This window comes from Agrilus planipennis, unplaced genomic scaffold (assembly GCF_000699045.2).
Source record: "Agrilus planipennis isolate EAB-ADULT unplaced genomic scaffold, Apla_2.0 scaffold158, whole genome shotgun sequence".
NCBI lineage: Eukaryota > Metazoa > Arthropoda > Insecta > Coleoptera > Buprestidae > Agrilus > Agrilus planipennis.
The window spans coordinates 747513-758768 of NW_020438924.1; positions in this window are offsets into that span (position 1 = coordinate 747513).

Sequence of the window (11256 nt, forward strand, 5' to 3'; positions counted from 1 at the left end):
AAATAAACATCTCGTTGATATTTTCAGTAGTAATTGGTCCAGTAACAGCACATATGAGTAATGCAATTGTAGTGGATAAAATGGTGAATTTTTCCGTGCAGTACTGTACGAATTATACGCTCCTCACCGGTTAAGAGTTTGGCCGAGAGTTGTCTCCTTTCTTTTCTGACCTAGTGCTGTTCTTTTCTACTTTGCGCCGGTCAAACTGAAGGTCACATCGCTACAGAAACTAAACGAAGTATACAATGCAAACCTTGGAATAATACTGCCCGAAACAATTCCGACCAAATAACTCTTATTCTCAATTTAGATACTTATGTATTTGTAGAGAATATTCGACTAATACCATGTAAAGCTGAAATTCCTTTGCTTATACTATTATAAGGTAACAATTTCCCGCAAGTACAACCGAATTTCCATTCGCTTATTTCAGGAAACTATTGTGATCTGTTTTGTAACTGTTGCAGTTGTTTGTTGACGTGTTCGAAAAAAAAAAATCGGCAATGTTAACTCTAATATTGTTTCCTTTATTTACTAGGTAATTAAATTGGGCTTTAGAATTGTTAGAAATAAACCAAAAGGTGACTGCTTTAATTATTATTATTAATTAGAGGATTCTTTAAAAATATAATTTTCTCGAATTCGGGAAACAATGTCCAATTTAATTGCCGTAATGGCTAATAAAAAAGATGGTAAAGTGGTTGTTGTTTTCGGGCGTTTATATAAATATCTTTTTAAAATTGATCACTTAGTTATGTTTCATACACCTTCTAGTCTAATAAAATTTACATTGAAAAGGTTATACAATCCATTTTAGATGAAGTTTGCGGTTGCTCAAGAAAATCTACCTCATACACTTATAAAATTTATTATTCAAATGTGTTTTTGCAACGATTTTTGTACGAACGGTTAAATAAAAATTTTATTCTTTTGACAATAATAACAGCTTAATAACAAAAAAATGGAAATAGTTTATATTTTATTTTATAGGTCAAGTATATTATGAAGGTTTCTTTGTAAATAAACGTCTAGTCTGTTTGGCAGAGACAGTGGTCACCTTTGGTTTTTAACTAACTAAATTTATTTAAAGTTTTTAAAAATAAATATGTATCTATAAAAATTGTTTCCTGTGTGATATTCACACATGTTTGGAGTGCAAGAAGAAGGCAAATCTCGTAATGGACCAAAATCGAAGAAAACAATTAATAATAATGTTATAAATGTACCTCTGGAAATCTTGATTTTGTTCCATGTACAATTTTGTATAATGAATGTTCACAGTTCCATATTTACACATATCGTTTTGTTATAGATTTCTACAAATAAACTACATTTACACTTGGTAAGACAAAAAGAAAACGAACACAGTTTCCTAGTAACTAATTTTGTTCCTATTGTTTAAATTTACGCATCTTAGTGCCTTTGAATTTTAGCGTCCACTTGTATTACTTACAATTAGTTATTTATTGAATTGAAAATTGGAATACTTATGTTCAAGGAGTAGTTATTATGTAGATTAAATAAATATCGATTGAAGTTTATAACAAACAAATCGGTTTTTGATAAGTGAATACCTATATTTATACCATTGCAATTAGGTACGCTAAATAAATTTTACAAGCGATTTTTCATTTTATTTTTTACGACTGTGTTCGTTAGTTAAGATTTTTTTTTGTGTAAAACAGTTACTCATAAAACCTAAATTTAAACAAATCGATCGAGAAAGTTTGCTATTTTTAACGAACAATGATTTTTATAAACTACTTGTGGTTTAAATAATGTGCTTACAATTATAGTTATTTGTGGATAATGTGTAATTTAAAATACATACATGTGTTCAGTCTTCCAGAAACTTATTATATGAACATGAATTTATGTGTTTCGCCTTGAGCGGGAGAGAACTTTAATAATGTTTTAAAACTTCCTGTTACATACCTTCTAAATAAAAATAAATGTGTTGGCAAAGAATTGTTGTAAAGTAATGTAAAATTACAATTTAAAATTAGCAGTCGTTACCATGAAAAAAACAAGCTGTGCAGTTGTTTATTAAAGGAAAAGTTTGCCATTTAATTTACGTATAAGAATTAAGTACCTAACCAGTGACGATGGTATTAATTTGTGATAAGCAGTACCAAAAACATCTTTTTAGGATCCTGCGTCCTAGGGGATGTACTTTGGAACTTCCCAGTGTGAAAAGCTCTAACAATAATTGAAAATCCTTTACAGCATTTGTGTCAAGGACAAAAAGGGATTCGGTGTCGTCGCTTCTCCCATTAGTCAAGTGCTAGTTCAAAGTCTGCATTGAAATATTTTTGTTATTTCTCCAAGCCAATAAAAAATTACAATATAAAAAGTTGGATTTTAATTGACAATAAATGATTTTATTTATGTGTATGAACAGTACCTAATAATCAGTAAAATTAATTGTTTGTTTGCTGATATGCGTTTGTTTTGATGCAGCTTTAATATTTTTGTTTTTGGTGTAAATTGTTTAAGTTACACAGCTAATACATTAAAAACAAATTGTTTGTCAGAGATAACCTTTTACGTGCAATAAATGTGTTACGATAATGTATTATGAAACAAAACAAATGACTCATTCTGTAACACTACTGACGAACTTTATTAATGGGAAATATTGCAATCTTTTGTATATGTAATAACTTAGGCAATTGTAGGTTTTGTTAAACATAATGCAGTGGGATATTTCTGTGGCTTGTAGGTAAAAGGGCAGCGTTAATATTTTGCTGTTTTAAGTAAACATCCCACTCTTTTTTTTTGTATGCTAAAACGGGCAAATTTCATATAATAAACAAATGGGCTTATGTCTATATTGTCCTCGTTGTTCCAATTGATACAGACGTATTCCAGTGTTAACAGGGACATCGGTTTTCTTTGTAAGTAGTTTTGTTTGTCATTGTTCTTGTTATGACGACTAATGTGATCAAAAAGACATAAAAAATCATAAATAAGTAAGGCTTAGTTAGCATTTGTAACAAAAATTTCGTTTGCAATTTTATCAAATGTGAATATTTTGCCAATGATCCTTTTAGCTCTAAATTATAGATTTAGAATTGTGATTAAAATTTTTTGCGCTTCTATAAAAGTTCAAAAGGCGTAGAAGGTTAAAGATCAATAAAATTTGAAAAAGATTACTTCCGGAAAATGTCTACTGGTGGCAGCACTGTCCAAGGGAAATCAATACATACAACGATTTCTATAAAAGAATAGTGAATGTTTTGTATGCTTACAAGTAAGATGATGCTGGGATGCTAAAGTAAACATTAAAGCTTGATTTAAAATCTATTAGGCAAATAAAAAACAGAGTAGGAACCTTCAATGTGTATTTAAATTGTTCTTTAATTATTCTAATACTTACAATTTAGATACAAGTATTTATTAAAACATGACAGAATGTTTATAAAGAAATAAAACTAAGAATCGGCTATTTAAGCTGTAGTGTTATTGGTTGTATTCATCGGAAAAACTTCGTTTGAGCTAGAAAATCTATTCCTGTGTTCGTTTATTGAAAGCTTTTCACTTGGATCTTCAGCTTCTTCCATTTTCCAAAAGATGGTATCGTTATATTCTGCTGAGGGGGATATACTTTGTAGAGATATGCAGAGAGAAAACATTACAACACCTGTAAAAAGAAAAGTTTCTCCAAAGCTTTGTCTCGTAATTTTACTATATTAAAACGGATGGCGTAACGGTGTCAAAATGATTAAAATGTTAGTATTGAGGCATAAATCTGAGTTGTTTTTAATGTTTAGTGATTAATAATTAACTTGACTCTGGAACGGAATTAAAAGTGTTGAGAGGCGTTAAAAATTTCAGCACGAAAATGCGCTTGAATGTAGAGAATGTATCCGAATCCTGTGTCCCTGACAATGTTTAAATAAATATACTTTGTTCTTTATTTGGGCAATCATTACTAAGACTTCAGGACCATTAATTAAGGGGAATATTAATTGGTGTTTAGTTTTTTTATAACACGAATTGATGGTTGTAATATATGAGCTTTGAAGGGCTTCGAGTAATGTTGTAATGAACAGTGTACTTTAAGAATTTTATTTTTTTTATATTTTAAAAACATTACCTTAATTAGAAAGGTGTTTTTTTAAAAATTGTTTCAGTCCTAAGATTCATAGCAGCTTGCAACGCTTTTCTATTAAATTATCTCAAATTAACTAATGACACTCTAAAAGATCTAATCTCATTCTAGCATGCACTTAGTTGTTACATTTCACATATTGATCGTTGATATCTCTACATTTANGTTACAGGCGAATGATGAGGATACCGTGGATAGAGAAGATTAGAAATGAAGAGGTATTAGAAAGAGTAGGAGATCAGAGGACTATGGAAGTCAATAAGAAATGGGCGAGATAAGTTAGAAGGTCGCCTGAGGCATGAAAGTCTAGTCAGAAACTTATTAGAGGCAGAAACGGAAATTAGGAGGGGTAGAGGTAGACGTAGATTCGATTACTGTTCGCAGATTATTAAGGGTATGGGTTGTTCTAGTTTTAGGGAAATGCGAAGATGAGCCCAGGATGGGGAAGAGTGCAGGTACAACCAGCTTTAGAATTGACGACTTTATGATGATGATTGTGACTTTTCACAGAGCACTTGTCGGTCAAGTGTTCTGTAACTTTTAGAAAAAAAGGATGCAGTAATGGTTGTGGTCAAACGCTCGTCGACTGAATCATTTTAGGTATGAAAGAACGCCATGGAGAGCACCATCAAAAACGTTATTGTCCGTTCAAATTTGGAAGCGTTAGTGCAAGAAGCATTATTACATGAACATATGATGAAATGAAAATCGGTTACTTAACGCCATTCGGTGAAGCACGTTTTCGTTTCTGTGTCTAGTAGCTTTCCATGACGAAATGTCGAAATTTTTCATGAAACGGTCAACCACAATAGAATGGTGCGTAGGTACTAACGTTGTACATATGTAGATACATATAACGACATGCTATTCTCAACTGGACCTTTAGCATTGGCTGTTTAAATAGGGCCAACGTCCGAAAGACAATTATTGTAGTTTGTGGTCTGGCCGTTACGAAGCAGATAAACCTAGGATTGGCAAGATAGAGTTGCCGTTGGCGGTTCTTGGATGAACTTTTTATTCGCAGTATAATCTTTTATACATACACATATTGTTTATATGAACAACAGTCTACATGGCAATTTTTTGCGACCTGCATTAATTCAGTTCACGTCATTTAATCTCTCTGGCGAAAAATTGAGACAGATATTACGTGCTTAATATTGGCTGCCTAAATGTTAGTCCGAATAAAATGACAAAATACGTTTTTATTTTGTTTTTAATATTTACTTTTCGTTAATCAAAATGGAAAGGAACGTGAAAGTTCTAAAAATAATGCAAAACACTGTTGGAATTTTTAGAATGAACAGCTTCTAACGTGTTTTAAATGCCATAAACTTTATTGAAACTACTCGACTGGAAACTTTTTAGGGATCGACTTCAAATAAGACCTGGATAAGATAATTTGGTTTGGGCCCGAAGCAAAAATGTAATGCCTTAAAGAATTTGGGATTAATTAGGAAACCAGACTTGGTTTATATAGATTATTACAATACTGAAAATAATTAGAATGTAATATGAGAAGAATTTTTATTTATTATTGCTAAATTTAAGTGAATTAATAAAATAGAATTACTTAATAAATCTATATTTATGGCATACCGTTGAAGGGTTGAGGTACAGAATCGCATCAGGGATAAATCAGTGTAAACAGGGCATATCATTAAAGGGTTGAAATGGGGTTTGTTCATCAGGGCCGTATCAACCTCAAGAGACATCTCGTAAATGGGCTCAGATAGGATATTACCATTAGGGTTCGATCAGGCTAAATAGGGCATGCCTTTGTAAATCCAGATGTTAGCCGGATGCTTGTGGGCTCGCCCTAACGTATTTTCAGTCGAGTACCAGAGCTTTTGTGTTCTTATTGTACTTATTGAAACAATAAGGTAAGCATAATAATAATAATTAAAATACCGGACATCAGTATGAATCTCGGACATGTTGTTAACTTCTGCATTTTATTTTCCCCTGAGGAGTAAAACTTTTGCATGGACAATTGCTACAGTTCGCTTGCCTATTTTCTCTCCAGGTCAAGTGCTTTTAAGACCTCTGGAGTCACCGAAAACACCATTCGGTAAGAGGGTAACATTTCAATAGACGTAAAAGGTTACCCATTAAAAAATGTTTGTTAGACCTTTTTCTATGAATGAATGTTGACACACCATTTCCGTTGAAATACAATTTGCGTGATGATTAGATAGGTTTGCAGAAAAATCAAAGGTCTTTAACCTTTGACAATGAGATCAACACTTTTATTTGTCGTACTGTTTACCAGTTTTTTATTTTGTCTTAACTCATTCGAGGTTGTCGCATTTGCAAGCATTCATTTGAACGTAAAGCAGAGATGCGGTCATGCAAAAATTTCTGCAAGCACTTAGACAATAGTTTAAATGTGCTCTGTTTAGTTTTTCTGTATGCTTATGCCTTTTACAGTAAGATAAGTATATCGTGACCGACATTTCTGTTTAAGGGCACTTGACTGCAAATTTTCTTAAATATTTTATATGTATAGAAAAACATTATCATCTGTCTTCAAAATTTTTTGCCCTTGTTTTTAAAAGGAAGGAGGAATCAGTAAAATAATTGTCAGAAAACATTTTGTATTTAGTTCAAAGAAGTTAGGAATACTCTCCTGTTATTTATTTATTATGGGTAATACTCTGTTTCCAAAGAATTTCTGTTACTTTTGAATTTGTTATTGTCAGTGAAATTGAACAGAATAAATCTTATAAAATGTTGCTCCGTCAATTCGTTGTTCTCTTTAGTTTTATACGTTTCCAATTTACATAGAAATTAATATTAACAAATACAATACATTAAAGTTAATCATCGTTCGTTATGCTCCATTGGGGTCGAATAATTATCTTTCCACTTCAACATGTGTCATTTTGTGATGGAAAATGTCCATTTATTGACGGAAATTTTTGCTGAATTTTCCGTTATGCTATTTATCGATTAAATGTCAAATAATACGTATTTCTTATGCATGCACTGGTACTGTGGGAATAAAAAGGTCACACACATACGTATAAACAATACTATTTTTTATACATAGCATGCGTAAAAGTAAAAATTGTTTATTGTAAAAACATGCACTTGGCCTTGTACAGGACATTATACTTTATCTTTCTGCGTATACTTGTGGAAGGTCTTGACTATTAAAACCTTTTCATCATGTTTGTCTTTCAGCTTGTCTCTTATTTGAATGTCTTTCTTTCTTCTTCATGTTAGATACACCTGCCTATGATTGATACCCATCATCAGCTAAATGTGACAGGTGTTAATTAACTTCCCGTTTTATTTATGGTCACAAGTACCTATGTATCTACTGAATCTTTATTCACTTAAACTTAATTATCTACTTTTTAGTATATTAGTATCTGAAATAATAAATACACCTACCATTTAATAATAAATAACAATTCTGTAGATTCTACAGAATTCGTTTGTAATGGACTTCACTGAGAACGAAGAGAACTTAGTTCGCTATAGCTACTATGTTACTTCATCTCTGCAATTACCTGTTGCTCTTTATACAAATTAAGTATCACTCTTCTTTCTCTGTAACTCATCCCTACATATTTTTAAGCATATTTAACATCGTGTCTTCTTTAACAATGAATAAAATAATTCGAAGTGGTCTGTATTCTGTTGAAACTGCCAGACGCGGATCGCGATTTCGATCATTTTGGATCTCATCAGCGCGTCGCAGGCAGCAGAAAATTTCTAAAAAGCGCTGTTAAGGCAACAGGTAAAAGTTGGTCTGTGTTCTGTCGGAACGAGATCCAAAAAGATCGAAATGGCGATCCGCGTCTGGCAGTTTCGACAGAATACAGACCACTTCGAATTATTTTATTCGATAATGGCAACGTGCCTACCACGTTGAGGTTAGCTACGCCGGGATTCGTTTCAGCAAGTAGATATCCATATTTTTAAATGGACCTTCTGGAAGCATACGTAATCCTAAAATGTAGCATCGTACTACAGATGGCGTTTACTGTGCCATTTGTAGTATTTTCTTTTTCTTTTTCTCCTTTAACATCGACAAAGGGTTTTTCTAAATCTATGAATCCTATGTACGCACTCTTTCTTTTTTTTTATCGTTTTCTCTATTATTACCCGTAAAGCTAGAATGACCTCGCGCTTTCTTCTATTTCCTCTGAACCCAAATTGATCTTCCCCTAATAGATCTTTCGTCCCTTTTTTCCATCCTTCTCTATAGAATTCTAAGAAAGAAGGTACGCCTCCTTGTCCAGCTGACTTCGCCACTACATTCTTTTGACGATTAATAAATCCCTTCCGAATTATCCCAATGCCCGATTCATTCAATTTTTTTAGACAACAGTTCAATGATGCAAACATTTTCTTTCGTGCGTAAAATTGTTTTTTTTACGAGTCGCGAATAACAAGATCTCCGTTTCAGTAGGCGTTTGAGCAATAACACGTAAGTCAATGGAGGCCACAACATCACAAAAAAAATGGATTTGCACACAATCTCTGTTTGGTTTAATAGAGTAAATACCAATGCGAACATTGTGTGCGTCAGTTCGTGAACAGAGCCAAAAATAAAAAGCGGTGAAAATAAAGATTAACGGTATATACACGGATGAGGATATTCATTATTTTTTATTTAATATGTATATTTAGTTCGTACTACTTTCGTGAAAATCTGGCTGAATTATTGGAAATGTTTGAAAGTATTGGACGCTGATACTTTCTAATAATAATGAGACATTAAAATGTACATAAAATAACTGCAATAATTACGCGAACTGATGTCAAAAGGATCCATTTTATCATTTATTGTAAAATGGTCTCCATTTGTGATTATACGCTTGTCCCATCTCCGTTTCCATTGGAAGTCCCTAAAAGTCAGGATTGTCTCTGATCACCGTTGCATCAGTGGGATTCTCTTCCTTCCGCATTGAATCCAGTTTGCATGGATATAAATCACGTTAACCTTTAAAAGCCCAGTTTGCGTATTTATTGGACAGGTAACCCTTAATCCTTAGAGAGATCCTCTTTCGCCTGACGTTGGATCCTGATTCCTGACGCGCGGTGTTTCTTGTGTGGTGTGGAGAAATTGAAACTTATGCAAACTGCGGTTTTTACTTTTAAATACGTAGATACTTATCTGATAACTTATTTAATAATAGATGGGTCATTGTCTCTGTCTTTAATAAAATTAGACAGCTATTTATATTCAACATAATGTAGCTTCATTAGCAGTTCTATTATTTTTCAATTAGTACCGATGTTTGCCGGTTAATTCATTTGATGTTAGTCATGTATATTTAATTGATAGTTGGTTCACGCTTTCATTCATTGCAGGGTGTGTTTTTGATACTAGAGTTTTTGTGTTAACTTTATTTGGTTGTATAAAATTTATTGAATTTTGCAAGGGAATAATAACAAAAGGAATATTTTAATTTGTTTTGTTAGTGTTTGAAAATGAAATGTTTGAATTTGTGTTTGCAAAATTTTGAGCTAATAAAGGAAATCAAATTACGAAAGCAGGATCAAATCCAAAGATTGTGAAGCTATTGTGTTTAGGCTTATTTTGTAAAAATTGCAATTCTGTATATATTTTTACAACTGTTTATTCGTTGATTGTTAAATTTGAACTTGGAAATGCGTATTTTAAATTAAATTTAAAACAGTTTTAAGCTGAATTAATAAAACTGACGTTATAAGAGCTGTGTTTGTTTGTTTAGGGACATTTTAATTGCCTTGGGGTCATGTTTCTTCTGTTTTTCCGTTAAGCCAAGTTTTTCTTTATGGGTTAACGTGAATAACTGTAATGAAATTTTACCGATATCGCGATAACATTCACCGTAGGTTTGAATATGGCGTCTAAGGTTTTCGGAAGCCATCAAAAAATCTGAAATGTTACTGTGGCTGTAAAGAGATACTGCCAAATGACGAGTCAAATTTAAAACAGACTTATTAGAATACAAACATTGCATTATTTTATTACTATTATAAGACAATAGTCTATGATGATGTTCCTAAACATATGTATGTAATTAGGCCAACGTCCGTTTAACATCGGTATTTTAAGTTAAAGTTGACACACATTGGAGAATTGCTTGGCTTTTTATTTTGGTTTAATTATTGTGTAATTTATAACATTGAACCCGTTTCCCAAGCTACCATTAAGGTCTTAATGTACGGCCACCCTGGACAGGTGCTTATCCTAAACAACAAACAGTAAAATGCTGATACCATACATTAAAGAAACGAATGTAAGGTGTTTTCAGATACTTTTTTTTGTATTTTAACGAGGAATATCCTTTTGTGTCTTATTTTTCTGTTATTTGAAAAAATCGTAGGAATTGTATTTAAAAAGGATTCCCCCTTATGCAAAAAATGATCGTATGATTTTAATAAATGTGTTTATAATGTAAAACTAATGTTATTATTAAATTATAATAATCGTAAGAAACGAATCTGTTTTCACTAAATTATAAAGCGTGTCTTTCTGGGATTACCAGGAGTTGGTAGTACATATTTATTTATATAATTATAAGACAATTTAATGGATTAAAAGTAATGACCATCAAATTAGCAAATGGCCGTTGTCTTCTACGATGTTTTGAAAATGTGTGGAGCACGGTTGTTTTTCTCATTTATTACGCTGACGATGACGTCGCGTAAAAATAACCTTGATTTTAGAGACGTATAAAAAAGTTAACAACAAATCTAAGCGATTTATTCGATTATTTTGGTATGAACAATATAAAAAATCAGAATGCTGTTTTTACTGATAAATTATTTTATTTGCATTGTAAAGGTGAGCTACTGTCAACAAAGACATCAGATTTTTGTCTAGCATCCCGTTACCGGTCTTGACTTTTATTACTGTTGATTCCAGTTGATTGAGTCAGCCATCATTTGATTGAAATACATATTTGGAGTAAAATAAATAAAAGTTCTTTTTGTGAAGGGAAGAAAAAGTAGGGAAAGAGCGAATATAAACATAGGAGAGGAAAAATTAGAAGAAGTGACTGATTTTAGGTATCTAGGAAGTCAGATAAGTCAGGACGGAAGTAGTAAGGATATAAAGCAGAGGATAGCGCAGGGTCGAGTTGCCTTCAAGAAAAAGAAGTCACTTCTATGCTCGCGAACGGTTAATTTAGAAATTC